The 21,785-nt window shown below is 35.2% G+C and overlaps 1 protein-coding gene across 9 annotated transcripts in view; it reads left to right on the top strand.

Moving 5' to 3' along the window:
* Nucleotides 1–21,785, top strand: part of LOC125677450 (terminal nucleotidyltransferase 5C-like) — a 131,494-nt gene that overhangs the window by 43,787 nt on the left and 65,922 nt on the right. The window contains exons 3-7 of one of the 9 annotated variants that reach the window (XR_007371130.2): nucleotides 328–483; nucleotides 1,346–1,445; nucleotides 6,408–6,707; nucleotides 10,648–10,769; nucleotides 12,018–14,404. The gene's annotated coding sequence lies outside the window, so the exon portion shown is untranslated. Of the gene's footprint in view, nucleotides 1–327; nucleotides 484–1,345; nucleotides 1,830–6,121; nucleotides 6,173–6,407; nucleotides 6,708–10,647; nucleotides 11,141–11,975; nucleotides 14,405–21,785 lie in introns of those variants that run through there. The other 8 variants (XR_007371129.2, XR_008801895.1, XR_007371125.2 and 5 more) reach the window with 8 other exon arrangements.

Genomic DNA, 21,785 nt, shown 5'->3' with positions numbered 1-21,785 from the left:
GTCAAGATCAATATTGTTCAAAAGAAACAGTATAAAATACAAATTTAAGAAAACATTCAATACATCAATGCAGGGAACTAGAATCTTGCTGAATGATTTTCAATGATAACACATAAACTCGAGTTTGATGTTGGAATATTATTCAGGCCTTTATTCGTCACTGCATTTTACCGTTTATTGCATGACTTGATTAATCCCAAGGTTTTGGGAAAATGCATGTTAGCTTTGATTTGTACAAGCTTGTGCAACCATTTCACTTGATCTTCATTCCTCTGAAGCCAAACTCTAACATTAAATGCATGTTAATTGTGCTTGAATTAATTGCAGATTGACTCGGCTATACCTTGGTAACATGCTAACGGAACTGATCTACGTGATTGAACTCTTCCAGTTAGAATGTCAGGGGGTGTCAAAAAAGCTGTGACGAAATGGTGAGTGACGTCCTGTTGCCATGGCGATCTGCCTATCCTGACAGAATCCCAGGTAATGATTGCCACCTGTGTTACTCGAGTGACAGGGATAGACAGAATCTATTAAGTATTAATGAAGTCATGAAGTTACGGCACGGTATTGATTGTGTAATTTGTATAGTCTTGCTGATGTCAAGTTGAATATTTCAGGAATTATAGAGAGTGCCTTAATGATCAAGTTGAATATTTCAGGAATTATAGAGAGTGCCTTAATGATGAATTAGAAAACATAAAATAATACTATTGTGAAGACATATAAGGAGGGAGGAGCTGTATTGACCAGTTGGGTTCGATCACCGGTGGCCAGCTAGATCAGTTGGTAGAGCACCTGACTAGAGATTCAGGGGGCCCGGGTTCGAATCCCAATCTGATCTGTCGCATTTTCTCCCTTTCTGTTACACTAATTTGAGTTTTTTCTGGCCCAGAGTTACATAATGTACATACATGTAGAAGTTAGGCCAGTGTATAATGCTATTTGGTACTCCTGAAACCGCTGAACAGAATTTCATGCAACTTTGTATATGATATGGACATGTTGTGTAGATCGATGTGCATATTCACAGGAAATTCCAATTTTGATTTTTTCCCCCTGGGAATTATGCCCCTTTTTAACGAAGATGTTTGGTCAAAATACTGTTTTTCAAGCCACATCTAATCAAATCTATTTCTGTCTTGATATTTTACACAATTTACAATTCTAAATGATATTATACATATGACTTGCGTGGTGACAATGTAGTATAGCACAGACGCATAAGAACGTGTTGTATTTCATACAAAGCATTGTCATTCATTGTGTGTTGCATATATTGCCATTCATTGTGGGGGTGTGAAGTAAATGCGTGAGCTTTCTCACTTTTTTTTTATCATTACAGAGGTGGATCAGTACCATATTTCACTACACAGTTAGATTGGCGTGCATTTGTCCTTTGTTTCTAAGTTTAACTCTGTATGCCTTTTGATTGTCAGAATGAGGTTAGTATAGTAGAAAAACTTATTTTTATCTTGCTTTCTGTCCATATTCTGCCTTGCTTTAAACCTATGATGAGCATATGTGCTAAAAAATTTACGGCATAAATTCAAGACCTGTAAAATGGGTTTGTTTTCATTGTGACTTAAATTGTCAGATATCTGTTACATCTCCTATGAAATGGTTGCAAGCCTTAGATTGAACAGTAACAAAACATTACCCTGATTCGAGAATCACCCCATAAAAAATTTAATGCCTGAAAATTAAGTTCTCTAATGTTTTATGAAGAAATGGTGTGAAACTTTGCATGATGTTTTAGTGTACCCTGGTTTTTCATTATTCTACGCTGCAAAAAAAAAAAAAAAAAAAATGAAAATTTAGCCAATATAGTGGACCCATATTCTGACTTATTCAAAAAATTTAAATGTTTTGTGTTTTAATTAAACAATTTTGTTTTCGTTTTCGACCCAGGATGAAAAATTACGTGGAAATTGCATTGAATAAAATAAGTTTTAGCTTTTGAGTAGGAATTATAACATCATTTTTTTTCATATTGAATTAGTTATGCCATATAGATGGAGGAATTAAAAAATAAAGAAAATATGTCCTTTGTCCTCTTGAAATTCTTCACCAGCTTATTGTTTTATGTGGGAAGATCTCAAAGTTACCAATATTTTTTCTCAAATTTGATATGATTTCCCCCCCAGATTAATTAGTGGCTATAATGTCAAGCTCGACCTTTGCCTTTAATCTCTGAAGGCAAGTTTCAGGAGTACCGGCCAATATGGAAATAAATTAAGCAAACAATTATTCCCTTTGTTTTGTATGTGAGCTATATCTTCCACATCATGGGTCCTTGATTTTCGTGGTCTCAACTGAATGACTGTTGTTTAAATAAATTAAAACTTATACACATTATCTTATTGTATCAGGTAACTTTCATGACATGCAGCTTAGAGTCTGAGAATCAGTTCTGTTTGGTAAAGGCCAGAACCTTTTAGGGAATTTGATTACACAGGGTCCCCCATGCAGACATGCACCCTCACTCTGTCTTACAGCCAGGACCTCTCTAAAATCCTGGATCCACCACTATATATACACCCCTGGTGGCAAAGACAACTGTAACAGCATCTTACCAAGAGAATTTGTTTTTACTCTGAGGGTATCAAACTTAATGTGGTGGAAGAGAGTTCAAGACGTTACAGGCTTGAAGATCGGATCATCAAAAAAAGAATTCTTTATCTCTAAAATGTATCTTTTAATAGATGAGCTAAAAACTATGGGGGTCTTCATAAATTGGCCAGAAAGACAAGGAAAAGGCCAATTTTCTAAGCCACTGAACTTTCACATGCCCAGAAAATGAAATGACTTCATATATTTATGGATATATGTGTTATTAATACATGTGTGATTACGAGGCCCTTGATCAGTAGTAAATGCCATAACACCAGCAACGAGGCCATTAAACATCATTTGTCGCAGCGGGGAGTGTGTACGATTATCAGCAGACATAGTGTTTTTTCATGACCAGATTATTACCAGCCAGTATGAAAAAAAATGTCCGTTTATTGCGCCGCCGTTAGAATTGAATGTCTTCAGCTGGTGTGTCAGATGTTTTAATGTTAATAGTGTCTGGGAAAAATGGAAATGTGAGAAACTCATAATATTTAGAAGTATTTAGAAAGCTAAAAGCTTGCTTCTTATGAAAATGAATGGTATAGTGGTAAAAGATATATTTTAAAGTGGAATATATCAGTTTTTCTTTTGAGTTAGCAGTGCACTAAGAATAATATATGATAATGGTATAATGTATACTATTGATATGATATATTGTTATATTCTGAAAGAAGAAAATTTATGGCTGGACTGGGAATCAAACCCAGGACCCCTGCATTGCTAGTCAGAAGCCCTATAACTAACCACTGAGTTTAACCCAGGCTGAAATCCACAGTTCATTAGTTATATTGCCCTAACTACTACAATATATATATAATATTGATAAGTTACATGACGGTTAGGAGTCAATATATCTTACTGACATGATATTTTAAAGATTTATCATCCAACATCAGATTACTGTAACAGATTTCAAATGGAACAGTTTAACTTGTGAGAATTTGGTTAAATTTTCAGCCCTAAGGATGGATTTCTTTTACTTTGCTTTATTGATTACATTGTTTTAACATTAGAACTCCTTCATGTACTGACAGCTGAACATCACAATGAGGTATTGGGGAGTAAGCTACATTATATATTTCAGCCCCTAAATAGTGGGGGGAATGGCCAGCATGTAAAATCTGTAAAAGCTGAACATCATAATGAGGTATTGGGAAGTAAGCCACATTAATATTTCAGCCCCTAAATAGCGGGGGGATGGCCAGCATGTAAAATTCCCTTCAAATCAAAGATCTGGACTTTTTTGCATGTGCATTTTTCTGATGGTCTGTTAATGGCAAAAAACTTATCCTTGCTCAGATATTAACTTTTGGTTTAATGGAGTTCAGTCGTTGTGACTGACCTTTTCAATGAAACCTATAATCAGATCATGCAGATACCACAGGCTCAGGCTTTCAATTGTTTCACTGGGAAATGTACATCTTCATTGTTTTCTTTTATTTTATTTTCTGGCAATTATTGTCTTTTCCCAATGCAAATACCATGGGTAAATGGAGGCCAAGAATGGCTAAATAAATCAGATCGGAATCCCTTGACTGCATTTTGGCGTAATGTAACTTCGGAGGTATTGATCCTCCCACCCACACAAATTTCTGTGACGAACGATGTAATTAACTTTGGGTTTTCAATACATGCACAGAAAGTCATGGAGAAGGTCCGCAGAGGTTGACAGATGACCTCTAATGATCTCCCACATGGGAAGGTTATTGTTTCTTACTTCCTGTTTTAAGCGAGGGAATACAGAGGCAGTTTTATTGAAGCATACAATTCTATGCTGAATCATCCGGATTAATGAATCTGAATAATTGAATCACCTTTACATGATCAGAACTTTGTACATGAAAGGTACAATCACAAGCAACGGACTATATACATGTATACAGCTGTATATTAAGGATTTCAACTGCCTTTTTTTGGCTCCATAAACCTTACAGTTTTAAAGCTTTGAAGTAAAAGATTTTATAACAGATATTATATAAAATACATTTTCAACAAATGTTGTTGCAATTTAAGTGTTTATAATTGACTTGTTTCAATCTTGTTCTGGAATAATAGTCGGACTTGTATGTAAGTGGACTGTATGGTGTTACCTGGTATCAGAAATAGGTATGAAGCATTCTCTCACCAGAGGGCGCGTTACGCAAGCTTCACATACACCTCTGTCAACGCTTGGAATCACGTGACAATATAATCACATGATATAAACAATCATTCTCGGTTTCCTTTCCCTTGAAAGGTTCAGGCAACAGGTGATACATCAGGCTCTTTTCATAGCCAACTGACACTTTAATAAGTGCATATTTACCATTTAGCTGTTTGTCTCTTATTTTACAAGTTTTATCGTATTTTTACAGCCTTTCTTACTTTTGATTCCATGTTTACATTGAAATCTCCACCACGTGTATATCCTACATTCATACGCATATTACGAAGTAGTTCCAAATTTATGATCAGAAAACGGCGATTTTAAACAATTTACAGTTAGCATCAATTTGATTGTACCAAAAACATATCATAATATGACTAGATATTTAGTCCAAAACATAAATGTTGGATCAAAGAAACTTTTACAAGATTTCTGTAAAAAGCCGTTGACAGAGGTATAGTGCGAAGAGCGCACGGAACTCTGGGTAGAGAATGGGTATGAAGGTGCATATGATTTAGTGTTATTTTTCATTGCATCAAAAACTATGAACAGATAATTTCTTCAAAGAAGGCCCACAAGATAAATTCCGGGAAGAAAGTCCACTAGATAATTTCTTTGCCCACTAGATAATTTCTTTGCCCACTAGATAACTTCTTTGAAGAAAGCCCACTAGATAAATTCCTTGAAGAAAGTCCACTAGATAATTTCTTTGCCCACTAGATAACTTCTTTGAAGAAAGCCCACTAGATAGTTACCTAGAAGAAAGCCCACTTAATAATTTTCCTGAAGAAAACCCACTAAATAATTTCCCTGAAGAAAGCCCACTAGATAATTTCTTTGAAGAATTTAGCCTACTAGATAACTTCCTTAAAGAAAGCCCAGTAGATAATTTCTTTGAAAAAAGCTCATTAGAGAATTTCCTTGAAAAATTAAAGCCATGCACCAACTTTCCTAGAAGAAAGCCCACTAGGTAGATAATATTCTTGAAAGCCCACTCGATAATTTTGCTAAAGAAAGCCCACTATAGATAATTTTGTTGAAGAAAGTCCACTAGATAATCTCCCTGTAGAAAGCCCACTTTCACTCAGAATAATCACTTTTGTCCTCTGATCTCCTCCAGAGATGACACAGATCTCTTTTTACCGATGTGCCCAACTGAGACTATAATGACAAATTCTTGTCTGAAAATGTGTTAACTGTATAAATCCTATAGTACTGCATTCACTGGCTTTGATTATTTATGCATTACAGAGATTCTCCCTTTAGTAATCATGAACGTTGTACCTTCAAAACAAAATTGGTTGTTGGTTATGTATTATGTACTTGCTCATCTGTGGTTTCTGACTTGAAATTTTGTAGAAAATGGCAGGTCTTCGGAATCATTGAATACATTAAGTGGAACAGGATAGGGTGGGTTGTAATGATAAAAAATTTCTAAATTCTGTTCAATTATAAAGAATTCAAGTTTACTGATATAATATTTGTGTAATGATGTACATGTATTTTAGTTTGTACAAATCATGGCCCTGGGAGACAGGATTGTGGAAAAAAAAAATAGATTCTTACCAAATATGGGCCGGGTCAAAATATTATAAATTGAATCAAAAAGCATCTTTTAAGTATAGAACCATTACATTTGTAACAGGAAGGAGAAAATGCAACAGACCAGACCAAGATTCAAACCTGTCTGATCACCACATTCCTTCCTCCTTGAATACGTCAACATAGGAATATCCCCTGATGGGCAATTTCACCTGTCAGTTCCAGGGACTGGTCTACAGCATCAAATGTAATGGGAAGGAGAAAATGGGACAGAACAGATCAGGATTCGAACCTGAGCTCTTTGTACGGTCAATTGCTTTACCAACTGAGTTATCTGGTTATCAGTGATTGAACCCTGTGACCACCACACATATATATGGGGTCTTTGAAGATACTTTGGCAGGTGAGTTTTGTTACCTATGAATGTCAAGCTTTTGAACTGTTAGATTTAGGAATATTGTAAACCTTGTGGAGCAAAGTGCTTTATTTTATTAGATAACTATAAGGCTGATACTAATTTCAAGTTCTGTAGAGTAAGGCTGATTTTCTCTTTGTGTTTTTTGTGACTTTATTTCTGATGGATTCATAAGATTTTTTTATGCCTGTTATAAAAAACTTAGTCTGGGAATCCCCCTAGGAAACAGAGACCTTTTTTATCATGAGAAACAATTAAACATATCATTTACTGATTGATGTCAATTCGGCACAGGTCTGTAATAAAACAACCCTTCTCCTATCAATAATGAAATGTCAGATTGCTCAACTGTCTCCCTCCTGACCTAGAACACTATAGTGAGTCTCTTGTCTTATTTAGTCTTGTGTTTATATAGTAGTTTATACAAGTGATTATTTCCATCCAATTCCTTAAGAGTCCCCCTTTTGTCTGGCCATGCGGTGCTTCCTGCATAGTGTGGTGGGAGAAATTTACATACATGGGATCTACTTGAGAGAGAAAAATTGTCAATTTCCTTACGTATTGATTTATTAATTTCTGACGAGCCGCTGATTGTTTGAAACAGAGTGATTTAATGTCATCTAAATTATTTTATACTTCATCTTGTCCAGCCCATTTAGTTTTAAGAAAACATTAAAGTTCTGGATTGATTTATCGTCTAAAGAGTTGAATTAAAAAAAGGAAACAAAATACTGGAAGTTTGATCTCATGAGAGTCAGAAAATAAGGTCACGTTTCATATTATTAACCTGAATTACTATTCAAATATTATTTAGCATCAAATATTTTGAACAAACTACCCTCCTGTGATGTCATAAGATTTGCAAAGTCAATGATTTAATAAGATTTATGCATGCCAGGAACATGAATTTTGTTGGAGTATTTTTCAATAGTTATTGTAAAAAATCTTGTTAACCATAAAATATTTTAAAAGTCTAACTTATGTATGAATAATCAATTATATGTTTCAAAATATTGAATCCAAGGGCAATAACTCTGTTTTCATTAAATTATTTGTCAAGTCCATTATGTGATAGATTTCCTTTATTTTTCACCAACATTTTGTATATTTTTTTAAAGAAACAGTTTCATGAATTTGTTATAAATACTGATATATCGTTACAACCGGTTTTTGTGAAATTTTGATACGCAACATACTTATTTTTATGCCCCCCTTCAAAGAAGAGGGGCATATTGGTTTGCACCTGTCGGTCGTTCAGTCGGTCGGTCGGTCGGTAGACCACATGTTGTCAGCTCAATATCTAGAGAACCATTCACTTGATGATAATGATATTTCATATGTGGGTTGGTTATGAGTAGAAGAGGACCCCTATTGTTTTTCAGGTCAAAAGGTCGAAGGTCAAGGGTCAATCTACTCTGGACATTGGAATATAATGTCCACTCAATATCTTGAGAACACTTTGCTTGACAGACATCAAACTTGGTACACTGGTACATCTTCAGAAGAAGATGACCCCTATTGATTTTGAGGTCACATGGTCAAAGGTCAAGGGTGAAACTGGACATAGGAATATAATGTCCGCTCAATATCTTGAGAACCCTTTGCTTGACAGACATCAAACTTAGTACACTGGTATATCTTCAGGAGAAGATGACTCCTATTGATTTTAAGGTCACATGGTCAAAGGTCAAGGGTCAAGGGTCAAACTAGACATGGGAATATAATGTCCATTCAATATCTTGAGAACCCTTTGCTTGACAGACATCAAACTTAGTACACTGGTACATCTTCAGGAGAAGATGACCCCTATTGATTTTGAGGTCACATGGTCAAAGATCAAGGGTAACACTGGACATAGGAATATACTGTCCGTTCAATATCTTGAGAACCCTTTGCTTGACAGACATCAAACTTGGTACATTGGTACTTCTTCAAGAGAAGATGATCCCTATGGATTTTGAGGTCACATGTTTAAAGGTCAAGGGTTAACCTGGACATTGGAATATACTGTCCACTAAATATCTTGAAAACCCTTTGCTTGACAAACATCAAACTTAGTATACCTGGTGTATATTCAGAAGAAGATGACTCCTATTGATTTTGAGGTCACATGGTCAAGGGTCAAACTGGACATATATTGTACTGTCCACTCAATATCTTGATAACCCTTTTGCTTGACAGACATCAAACTTAGTACACTGGTACATCTTCAGGAGAAGATGACCCATATTGATTTTGAGGTCAAAAGTCAATAGTTGAACTGGACATAGTAATATATTGTCTCCTATATTTTAAGAATTATTTGCTTGATTGACACCAAACTTAGTACACTGGTACAGCATAAGGAGTAGATGACCCCTATTGATTTTTAGGTCACATGGTCAATTCACTCTTGACATAGGAAGATATTGTCTGCTCAATATTTTGAATTGATGATACAACTATCAATTAAATGATGTGTGTGTATAACCCTTTTCAATTTTGCACCATGGGGGGGGGGGGGGGGGGGGGGCATATGTGTTTTACAGACATCTCTTGTTTCAGTGTTATATGTAACAGTTACTAAGAATCAACAATCAAATAAAAGATTTAACCTATAATTCTAGAAGGGTGGAATTACCTTATTATAGTGACACTTATTCCCTTAATGAAAGGAAAAGAACGAAAATTTTATTGGATTAATATGTAGCAAAGTTTGGTTATAACGCACTGAAGTTTGGATCTATATATATTCTTTACATTCTTGGAAGTATTTATATTTGAAATAGATACAGAGTTATATAGCTCTTTGGTTTGTTATTGATTGCAGAAAAAAGAATTGCATACCCCACAAACGCAGGTTATGCATTTTTCTGCAATGTTTGCAACTTTCATAATCCTTTATAACAAACTAAAGAAACATTTTATTTACGAGATGATAGCCGCATTATGGAGTTTTGAAGTACGAAGTGTGGCTACAATTTGACTTCACATGTCTACTTATGATGACTACACTGGACTATTTACGATTTACAATAATGACTACACTGGACTATTTACGATGTACAATAATGACTATACTGGACTATTTACGATGCACCAATAACCCTATAGAGATTGTACAGTGTCTGGCCTTGACTCCTGTGTTGTAAAATAAGTATAACCTGCAGCATAGAATGTAGAGAAATTATATATTAGATCTTACTCAGCATAGAATGTAGAGAAATTATATATTAGATCTTACTCAGCATAGAATGTAGAGAAATTATATATTAGATCTTACTCAGCATAGAATGTAGAGAAATTATATATTAGATCTTACTCAGCATAGAATGTGAGAGAAATTATATATTAGATCTTACTCAGCATAGAATGTAGAGAAATTATATATTAGATCTTACTCAGCATAGAATGTGAAAGGAATTATATATTAGATCTTACTCAGCATAGAGTGTGAGAGAAATAAGATATTGCAGTGCTTGACAGTCCATCTTCTCATCCAAAGTAACAGGTGACAGAGGAAATGGCAGGCCCCTTAATGAGTTAACAGAGGAAGATTTGTAATGTCCATGTTAATTAGGTACAATATGTTACTTAAAATAGGTGGCACCACCAGCATGAAGTGTCACAAGAGACACAATGAAGGTGGAAGTCATTAAAGTTGTGGGATTAGCTGTTTACATTTAATTACCTGGGTTTAAGTAAAACACCTCATGTAGTGATGAAGCTGAAGTCCTATAGTCCTGGTACGGGAAATGTTGCTTTTAAAATGCATGACTGATTTCACCCCACTGTGACAGGAGCAAATTAGAAATGTCCGAAGAGGGTGAATGCAGCTGAATCGTGACATATTTCAGGCATTGAATGATTGGTTGTGATTTATACCTGTCTTATGAGGTCATGACTAAATTCTTTTTTTCCCCTCATAAACAAGATGATTGAACTTCAGGCATTTAAGCATCCGAACAACATTGACTGAGGGTGAGAGATGCCTGGCACACCCAACATCTAGAACATTGACTGAGGGTGAGAGATGCCTGACACACCCAACATCTAGAACATTGACTGAGGGTGAGAGATGCCTGGCACACCCAACATCTAGAACATCTTTGGAATAGAAGGGTTTTCTCTCTGTTACACTGTGGGTTTTGACAGTGCATCAAGAACAATGTATCTCTATTCTGTTGAATACATTATTTAGACGTTGGAATTGGGGTTGGGGGGTTCTTAAATCCCTTACCCTATTTACAAAATGTACATTAAGCAATGACTTTATATAGTTATAGCCCTCCCCCCACTTTTCAGACAATTGACAAAGATAGTTAACCTTATGCTTCTAATTTGCTTCCAATGCTTAGTTGAATGTATAAATCAATGCAAATATATTAAGCAGATGTACTCCCAATATTGGTAGTTCTACTGGGGGGGGGGGGGGGGGGGGGGGGTAAAAATGTTGTGAATGTTAGGTGTGTTTTGAATGCAAAATCCAAATGGCAAATATATTTCAATACTAGATAATTCATTTTCTCTCTCCCTCCCTCTTTTCCCCTTCTCTCACTCCTCTCTCTCTTTCTCCTCTCTCTCCCTCACTCAATCTCGTCTCTCTCTCTCTCTCTCTCTCTCTCAATCTCTCAATCTCTCCTCTCACTCCTCCTCCTCTCTCTCTTCCTCACTCAATCTCTCCTCTCACTCCCCTCTCTCTCTTCCTCACTCAATCTCTCCTCTTACTCCCCCTTCTCCCTCTCATTCTCTCTCAATTCTCTCTTTCACTCAATCTCTCCCTCTTTCCTAAGTGTGGGCGTATGCCTCCAGTAACGTGAGAATTTAATACCTTGTTTGTAGAATTTTGTAGACTTGCACCAAAAATACAATTAATCATTTAATTGCATGAAAAAATTAAAATTCAAAAAATGTATTGAGATCCATTTTTGTTTTGGAATATCTTTGACTGTTTGGAAGGATTTTAGTATCTTCAATAAAGTGAATGACATTACGATGGGATATTCTAAATTTGCTCATTGGAAAAACACATTTCAGTGTAGATAAAACAAAAATATTTCTTAAATCCACGCCCTATACTACTGTAACAGTGTTTTGTTTTTTAAGTAATCAGAAATCATTATGCGGTTGTTAATTAATTATCTGCTAATGATATGAATTTGTCAGCTAATTATTCTAAACGTATATTGTCACATAATTCATAATATACATGTATTGATCACTGGCAGGAAATGAATTTTAAATGCTGTGGTTTAGGCAGAGAATTTATTCCTGCAGTTGTAGAAACAGAGATGACAGATTCGACACTGCCTCTTGTAGCTCACAGTTCATCAACACAAGACTCTGGAATTTGTCATTAGCAGTCAATTCAGTCCTGATAGATGGAGTCTGAGTGAAAAAACATCATCTCTGTGAATATCAGAATGTCTGACAAACACATGGCACCATTATGCAATGACCGACATTTTCAAACTTATGAGATGTCAACATTATTAACATAAATCTGAAGGATCTGGGAGCTCAGCTTGTACCTGAAGAAATGTATGTTCTTAACTGTTTTTGGTTGGATTTGAAATTAAAAAATAATAATCTACAAATGGGACAGCTTGAATGTCTGAATTTGAGCCCCCTCTTAAAGACCTCCCTTTCAGAAAGGTTCCTGGATTTGAACCCCCTCTTAAAGACCTCCCTCTCAGAAAGGTTCCTGGATTTGAACCCCCTCTTAAAGACCTCCCTCTCAGAAAGGTTCCTGGATTTGAACCCCCTCTTAAATACCCCCCTCTCAGAAAGGTTCCTGGATTTCAACCCCCTCTTAAAGACCTCCCTCTCAGAAAGGTTCCTGGATTTGAACCCCCTCTTAAAGACCTCCCTCTCAGAAAGATTCCTGGATTTGAACCCCCTCTTAAAGACCTCCTTCTCAGAAAGGTTCCTGGATTTTCAACTGTTTTACTGTTAGACACTTTTCTACTTGTGCAATCATCAATTATGGTGGTACAGTGGTGGATCTAGGATCTAGAGGGGAAGAGGATGGGGATTTACTACAGGGGTTGCAACATTCCTCTCCCTTTGCTTGAATATTTCTAACAAAAATGTTGGTTTTTTGCCATTTTGGGGTCTTCACATTACCTTTGAGGGGGGGGGGGGCAGAAAAGATACAAATAGGTTGCAGCCCCCACCCCATCCCTTTGAAAATATTCTGGGTCTGGTACTTAATTATGAAAGGTTTTGTCTGAAGCAGTGAGTGTGTTCTCGTTCTGTGGTCCAGTAAAGTCACCTCATTTGTAATGACCTCATTCAATGACCACTAATAAAAGGGCCATCATTGCGGTGCAGGAAGGCATTAGAGAGACCCGTCTCCTGATTTTACAAGCCTTTGATGATGTGGTTTAGTGTCATAGATGTCCAAAGTGGTCAATTTCATATTCATGACATACAAACACTTGAGACTATTGATATTTTATGAACATGAAACTACAAAGCTTGAGAGATTGCATCCTGTTGGTTTACATTTACTGTGTGTGTATTCTGCTTATTTCTATAATCAAATGGATTGCTTGTCATTTGCAACTATGAAGACATATTCTGTTTCAGTCAAGTTAGATCCAGTTTTTTAGTGCTCATGTCTATATACATGTATGTGTGAATATATACATATTTCACAAACTTAGCGACCTATTTTGCGGCTTTGTTGAAATTGTTGATAAATATGTTTTCTGGTTGATTTTTTTAACCTTTTATTTGAATTTTAATTGTGCCATGAATTATGCTTACCCATATTATACTTTAGTTTATTTTATGACTTTGTCCATGGATTAGCTATATCCTTTTACCATTGTCCAAATATGGAAATCACGACCAAATAAGGAAAAAAGTCAAGGTCAGGTGATTTTCAGTTGTTAGGTTTAAATAACTTACAGGTAAATACTATCAATATTTTACGTACTTGAAAGTATTTAGACTTTAGAAAAAGATACAGGAAAATATATTTATAATAAAATATATAAATTTATGGTTTGCTACTTGAATTGGAATATATAAAGGTCACAAACAAGATGGAAAAAATACATAACCTATTGTGAGTTGTGCATTTTTCTGCGATGTTTGAGACCTTCATATCCCGTCTGACAAACCAAAGAACTGAATAATTACAAGGGAGACAATTATTGCATAAGACACTTTATCGATGGACCAAAGTCTTAGTACTTCAGTGAAAGTGTTAGACTGTGTAAGTCTCTGATCAGTCTGTGATGGATCACATGTTTGTATATTCCCATTATCATTTGAATATGGCTTCTGTTAATTTCTCAGCCATTTAAACCCAAAGTGATTCAACAATAAAATAATGATTTGACTAATGTTACCCTCAACAGCTGTTTTATACTAACTTCATCAAAGTCCCTCAACCGTTTGGATAAATTCTGTGTTTACAGCTAAACAGGGCCAATATGTGTTCTGTTTACGGGTAAGGATGTATGCTACACCAGAGAAATTTGATGTACCGGGGGTAGATCAAAAGTGGAGGATATGTACAATATTTTGAAGTTGAAAATTTTCAAATTTACTTTATTTTGTCAAAAAATACAGTTTTAGTAGAAGGTAATCTGAAAAAAATTTAAAACCCCTGCTGGAATCGAACCTGCGACCCACAGTTCAACAGTCGGTATTCTAACTTACTGAGCTACCCGGCTAGGTATTTAAATGGAAAAAGAAAAGTCAAATATTGCTGATATCGATTTTTTCATCCATGTTTTTAAAGGAAGTCAGCCATTATGACGATGTAGAGTACTACCTTAAATTCTACTATTTTAAGTGTGCATAACTTTTGAATTGATTTAATGCAATGCATTGAATCCCAATCATTAACATTGCCTGAGATTGTAATGGAGTTTAAAATCCTAGCTGTTAATTTTTCAACATTATGCCATTAAAACAGGAGGTTAGGGACACTTCCTTTGAACATGGCAACACAATTTTTGAATAAGATTATCAGGCAACTAATTAAATGACCATTTTATAACATGATATGGAACATCAGGATGTCATTACGAGTCAATACATGAAGACAGCCAGTAAATGTTCCGTACACAATGTGCATAACAGGGCGGACACATAAATCAGCTGTGTCTGGACCATGGCCACGGCAGGCACTCAGGGAATATAAACATTGGTTTTTAAATGTTTTGCATTGATATAAAATCAAAACCACAGAAAATCTTAAATAAAATTTTCATTACACAGCCATTAAAATAGAGATGGAAATGTCGATATTTCCTCTATGATAACTCTCTTGAAAGTGCAAGTCAAGCACGTTTTTCGGAGTCCCGAGTATCCAGTAATTGATGTAACTTGGGCACCTGCTGGCATGGTTGATACTCCTGCGAAAAAAGGTTTTTTTCTCAGGAGTTAATTAAAGATTAGATTAATGGTAAGTTCAAGAGGAGCCAGGTATGAATTGGAAGAGTCTTCAATTTGAAAAACAGATGTTTTGATGTTAGGTTAATTTTGATGAAATATAAAGAGGTAGACGACCCAGTGAAGAAAAAGTAATCTCATAACGACTCTGAATTAAGATATATATCTCCCATAAGATGTTAGAGCGTAGCTGGTGGTCTCTGTATCTTGATTGGTCTAATATCAACGCAAAAAAAGAATATGAAAACAAAACAATACTGAGGTACATTAACTTTAAAGATATTGCAATTTTCTCGTACCTGTATGTTGATTTCTTTGAATTGTTTAAAAGCACCAAGGAATTATGTAATATGCCCTCTGGAATTCATTCTCTTTTAATTTCTAAATTCTCAATTCCATTATACAGTCAATAAATTCTGTAAATGGCAAGCAGTCTCAATAAATCAGATAACAGTGGATGATATGAGCTTGTATGCAATTTTTTGGTAAATTTTTTTTTGTTTTTTGATTTTTTCTTTTGGCTTGCTGCTTTGTGTGATTGTTTACGTTTAGCCTGCAGTTGTAGTGTTGAAGAAATGAAATATCTGATTATTACTGAGATCCTCAGCTGTTTTCAATAAAATTGAAAAAAAAAATGGAGGGGGGGGGGTTAGCAATAGGAATAAAAGACTATCATGCAGTCATGCACTGGTGCTTTGAAAGAAATTGAATATTAGTGTGTGAGTTCATGACAACAAAACTTTATGAGAGTGAACTGTTTGGGATATTAATGTATAGTTTCCTCATAATTTGTTTTTGTATCTTGCTCTAACAAAACAATATTCTACCAGTAAATAATCATCTCTTTTTTTTTCCATTGTAGGTCAAAATGCTTTGATTGCTTCAGTGATTAATGAGTTTTTGCAATGTTGTTTATTTTGCAATGATTTTCAACTTCAGAATATCATATTGAAATAATAGACATAAAAAAGATGACCTGATGATAATTGGTCATTATATTAAGATCTAGCTTCAGAATTGCCTTTGGATCTTGTGGAAAAACTTTCTGGTACTGTGATTATGATTTATTAGGGGTTTGATTGGTTCTCATGAAGCCATATTTTGTGTAGGAAGTGAAAATTATTCAAAATTGTTTTTTGATTATCAGTTAAAGAAAATATGTTTTGATATCTAGGACTCTAGGAGAGAGAAAGCAAGTATTTTTGAAGTTTTTATGTTTAAGTTTCTGCTGGAAGAATCAAGTTGTTTATACATTTACAGGAGCTCAGTTTGTAAACAAAAAAAGGAAAATATTTGTGGTTCCTTCCAGAAAGTTCCCATGACCTTATTTTAAGGCAAAGGTCAAACATTGGCAATCAGACTGCAAGCTGACACCACATGGTTGAAGTTTGATTGGCAAATGGAGGATTTTGTGAGATGAGGGGCAGTGATAAGTGTTTTATATAATTATCTGTTACAACTCTGATGTAAAACAGAATCAGAAGCTTGTATATTTATATCAATCTGCTCTGCTTGTCTCTAAGCAGAGGCTGACATTTTTGCACTGATTAACAACTCTTAAACGGGACTTCAAAATGATAGAAATGCAGAGTAAGCGAATTATTTCTGGACACACCAATTTTAAAGGTTAAGTTTAAGATGCATGCATGCATTGAATTTGATTACTAGCTGTTTTGTGGATGAAGTAGGGAATAATTGGTTTGTCCAGGGACCTATATACTAATAGGTCCCTGGTTTGTCTATCTATTCGCGGCTAGAAACATCATGATAATGAATCAATTAAAGACAGTTTCGATTTGTCCACCTGTCTGCCAGTAATACACTTTTATCACTTAGTGTCTTTATCTCAAAAAAAAAAGAAGAAAAGATATTTACTTTCAAATTTAATGCTATCCTAGGGCTAAGAGGAAATTTTGTATCGATGATCAAGGTCAAAGGCCATGCAAGGTCATAATGACTAAAAACAGTTCCAAATTGTTTTTATACTTCAAATCTCTGTTACTGGCACATATCATTTCAGTTTTTTTGGAGAAGAGATTAAAATAAAATTCTGAAAAGTCAAGGTTACTTTGTCAAATTGTATTTAGATATGGTTTTTGATACTAGATTCACGTCTGGCTCGATGAAGACTTCTATTTATATCCAAAGCAATCTCATAATACAGTGAGGGGCCTCCGTGGCCGAGTGGTTAGAGCATCGCGTTCAAAATCTCACGGCCTCTCACCTCTGTTCGGCGTGGGTTCGAATCCCGCTCGCGCCGGTAAGTGAGAAAGTTTCCCAGTTTACTTTCGGAAGGTCGGTGGTCTCTTCCCAGGTACATTGTATCTGGGTTCTCTCTTCCACCAAACCAATAAAAACTGGGCGCCACCAGATAACTGAAAAATTGTTGAGTGTGGCGGAAAATGGCAATTAATCAATCATAATACAGTGTGTAATATTAATGACAATGATTTAATTAATTGTTTTATAACAGGAAGGGAAAAAATGCAATTGACCAGATCGGGATTCCAACCCGGGCCCCCTGAATCTTTAGTCAGGTGCTCTACCAACTGAGCTTAACTGGTCACAGGTGATCGAACCCCTCAGACCACCACAGCTATATTTAAATGGAAGATGTAGATGATTTGCAAGTTCCCTAGGGAAGTTAAACAGAGCAGGTGCAGAATATGATATATGTTTGTGTGTGTACACAGATAATAAATAATAGGATGTTTATCTGTGCCTGCTGGGAGACGATGTGTTGTAATTTTAACCATTAAGTACTGTCCGATGTGCTGAAACTACTCAGAATTCTTAAGAGTGCTTTTAAATAGAACAGGAGTGACCCCACACAACCTTGAATTCCTGAGGCTGCACTCCAGAATTTAAATTTAAATTCTTCTCACTATATTCAACAAAACAAACTCTATTCCTATCTTGTAAAACAATTCTTTCTCAACATTTATCATTAACAAGAGACACATAGCTACCAGACAAGGTATGCATGTGTGTTTACTTATACAACACGATTCAGATCCCACCCTATCAGCCTCCTTAAAACACAGTGCAACAAAGTCTTCACTCGTTTATTTTTAACAACTTGTATACTAGTAATAAAAATTGATATACATGCAGTTATATATCTCAGAAAAAAGTATGAGGCTTTGTCTCACATGAAAATGGATAAATCCAAAGAAATTCTGTGAATATGGTATCTCATCCATGTTTGTTGTGAACCTTGAAGAAATAAATTTCATTTGTGGAACCTTTAGTTCCTGTGCTTCTGTGTGGAGTAGATTATACGCTCAGATCCATTGATATAATGAAATTACTTTTGACAGAAAGTAAATAAAACTTTTTTTAAGCTTACCTGAGCTGTAAGTTTAATTTTAGCTTACCTGAGCTGTAAGTTTGTTTTAGCTTACCTGAGCTGTAAGTTTGTTTTTACAATGTAGCTTATCTGAGCTGTATAGTTTAATTTTAGCTTACCTGAGCTGTAAGTTTGTTTTAGCTTACCTGAGCTGTAAGTTTGTTTTTACAATGTAGCTTACCTGAGCTGTAAGTTTGTTTTTAGCTTACCTGAGCTTTAAGTTTATTTGTAGCTTATCAGCTATAAATTTGTTTTTAGCTTATCGGAGTCATAGGTTTTAATCTTTCCTGAGTGTAGGTTTGTGGATAACTTATTTGAGCTGTATATAAGGTTTGTTAGCTTACCTGAGCAGTAGGGTTACGTTTTTAGCTAACCCGAGGTGCAGGTAAAATGGCTGTACATAGCTTATTTGAGCTATTGCTTTGTTTTAGCTTAGCCCTAAATTTATTTTTGAGTGATGACATAACTAGCCAAAACTGGTATGGTAACATCGTGGTTCAGTGAAAATCACCAAGAGGGAAGTTGTTTGTGTCAAGTTTGTCAACACCTAGGGGCCTTTGGGTGGGGCCACTAATTAAAAGGGCTCTTCTGTATGTTTTACATTACAGAATATATAAATAGAAGAATTCTTTTGTTACTTTTGAATCTTCAAGGATTCAATCAATCAAATCAATATGTAAATGTCCTTATTAAAGCATAAGATTCAATCATTGGTTTAAAAGGGGCCGTTAGAGGCTTTGCATGTGGGTGCATAAGGCCAAAAAAGGGTTTTGCAATATAAATCAGAAGATCACTAAATTATATCATATAAATCTAGAAAGGCTTAAGCCTCAAGAGTATATAATTTTTCAATTTGATATACTTTGACAAGCATCCCCTTGTAGATTCAAGCTGGAATTCCTCTTGCTTAAGAAATGTGCTAGAAAACCCGTTCGAGTACAGAATTTCTGGTATGTAAAATTCAAGTGAGGTCAGTTCTTTCAAAAAAAAATTCAAGAACTGTTTGCACAATTCGTCAAATTAATAAAATAATTTGTGCAAACATTTGGGGTTGGAGATGTAGGATCACAGGTATAGAGTTTAAAGATTTATGAGCAATATATAGGAAATTCTTTTATAACTCATGAAAACCAGCCCACATGGACACTCGATCTGGTTGTCAAATTCACAACGTACATTTCTTCCTTCAGTGTAGAACCCTGGAACGCTAATAGAGACTCATTTAATTTACATGAGAAATATGCAATTGCGGAGGCAAGCACTGTGGTCCACGGGCCTCTTGTAGTGTTAACCTTGCCATAAGGTTTTAGTAGATTGTTTATTGTCCCTGTTGTTGACAGGTCAGTGTTAATCGGTGTGACTGGCTGAGTACACCGAAATAAACACTGTTCTGTCAGAATCTGTCTGGACTCCCGGTTCTTGCTGATTTTTTTTTTTTTTTTTTCATTTTGCCATAATTAATCTGCATATCAGAAATACACCAAAGACGAGAGAGACATAAAGGATGAAAAGAGTGTAAAATAATCACAGAAAATATCAAAAGGGAAAAGAAGAAAGATCTGAGGAAATGCGATATCTTTTGTTTAAGAATTAAGTGCTGTGTCAGCATCCGAGGTCCTACAGCGAACAGTCACCCTGTACCAGCTGTGACAGAGCCAGTCAATACATCTAACATACATCAAGTATCGCCTTACTCTGAACTGCAACAAATGTGTGTAATATGTACATAGCACATCTTTTGTTTTCAAGTATTTCATGGGAGTGTGCAGTACTGATGAACTGTTTTAAATATCTAGATCACCCATTTAGTACTCCCCTCCTCCATAAAGTGCTTTTAATTTTCTGCCCCATGGGAGAGATGTGCACACGTTAGAACAGATGAATTTGTCACCACACAGTATAGTATATATTGCGTATGTTTGATATTTTTTGCCGTTTTTGACCTGCAACATGTCATGGCTTCTCTAAGTTATGATTTACTTGGTGAGAAATATATAGTTGTATCATTTAGTCTGACATGCCAGTAATATAATATTTATTGAATGAATCCAATGTTATACATAATAGTTTCATATCATTACATGTATAAACAAAATACATCATATTACAGTTTTATTCGTTGCAATAATTATGTCTCGATCCCCTCTATCCATGGGAGAGGCATATTGTTTTTGTACTTTCTGTCTGTTTGTCCGTCTGTCTGATGCTATCAGTCTGTCACAAAATCTTGCAAATGCTTCTCCTCATGTATGGCTTATCTAATAGACTTGAAACTTTATAGATTGCTTCATATGTAGATGTTCATATTGTCAGGACAGGATGATCCACTGATTTTCCTAAAAGTTATAGTGGATCTAAGAGGAATGGAGGATATAAAATAACTTATGAACACATCTCCTATATGGCTTATAAGATAGACTTGAAACTAAATTGTACAATGCTTCGTTTCCATTTGCAGATGTACATATTTTAAAATAGTCAACTGCATTATTTATAATATCAGCTGTTCAAGGTCGAATCTAGTCATTGTTGTCATCACCAAGGAGGAAAATGGTCGTCCCGCATTAAATACGACTTCCAGCTGGATATCAGAATATTGCTGTCTTTATCAATTCTGTTTTTTCTTTTGAGACGTTGATGGAGTTGATATAACAAAAGATAATTTGTGAAGTACACTGTACTTAATTTCCAAATTTTTTTTAAAGAAAGATTTGTTTTAAGGTTTAAATGATAATCAAACCTTTTATAAGTGAAAGCACTCATTGGTAATCTTATAATATATATGTAATACTGAAATGATTATTTATCTTTAAAATTAAGAAACAATATATTGTCTGGGATGTGCTGCATTTACAGGCTATGATTTAGAGATCAATGAATAAAGGCTGCCTTTTATCATGCATGACTGCCAGGAAAACCAGAATCTTCTCATTTTCTTTTGGTCGATTGTTTAGTTTTCATGTATTTATTTTCTCGCAGTCTTATTTTGCTTATTTCCATTTATCAAAATCAAATAAATCATGTTTTATTGCACAAATACAATCAGTACAGGCTTAAAGGAAATTATTTTCAGAGCAGGGGCTTACAGTGTACGTTGCTTTGTTTTCTATTGCTTTTTTTAATGTGTTTATTTTTTTATGACACGGCTGCACATCAAAGAGTGCAAACACTCCTGTCTGTCCATAAAGACAGATTAAAAGTAGAAGTATTTACTCACCCTCTTCAGAAATGACAACCTATTTATCATATTGCAGTAGATTTTTATGTCATATTGCAGAAATCATCTCTTTGTGTTGGCACATATCTTACTGTCTTGACACCTACAG

The sequence above is a fragment of the Ostrea edulis genome, chromosome 3, assembly GCF_947568905.1.
Source record: "Ostrea edulis chromosome 3, xbOstEdul1.1, whole genome shotgun sequence".
NCBI lineage: Eukaryota > Metazoa > Mollusca > Bivalvia > Ostreida > Ostreidae > Ostrea > Ostrea edulis.
The sequence above is the reverse complement of the archived record's forward strand: the minus strand, read 5'-3'. Positions and strand labels throughout refer to the sequence as shown.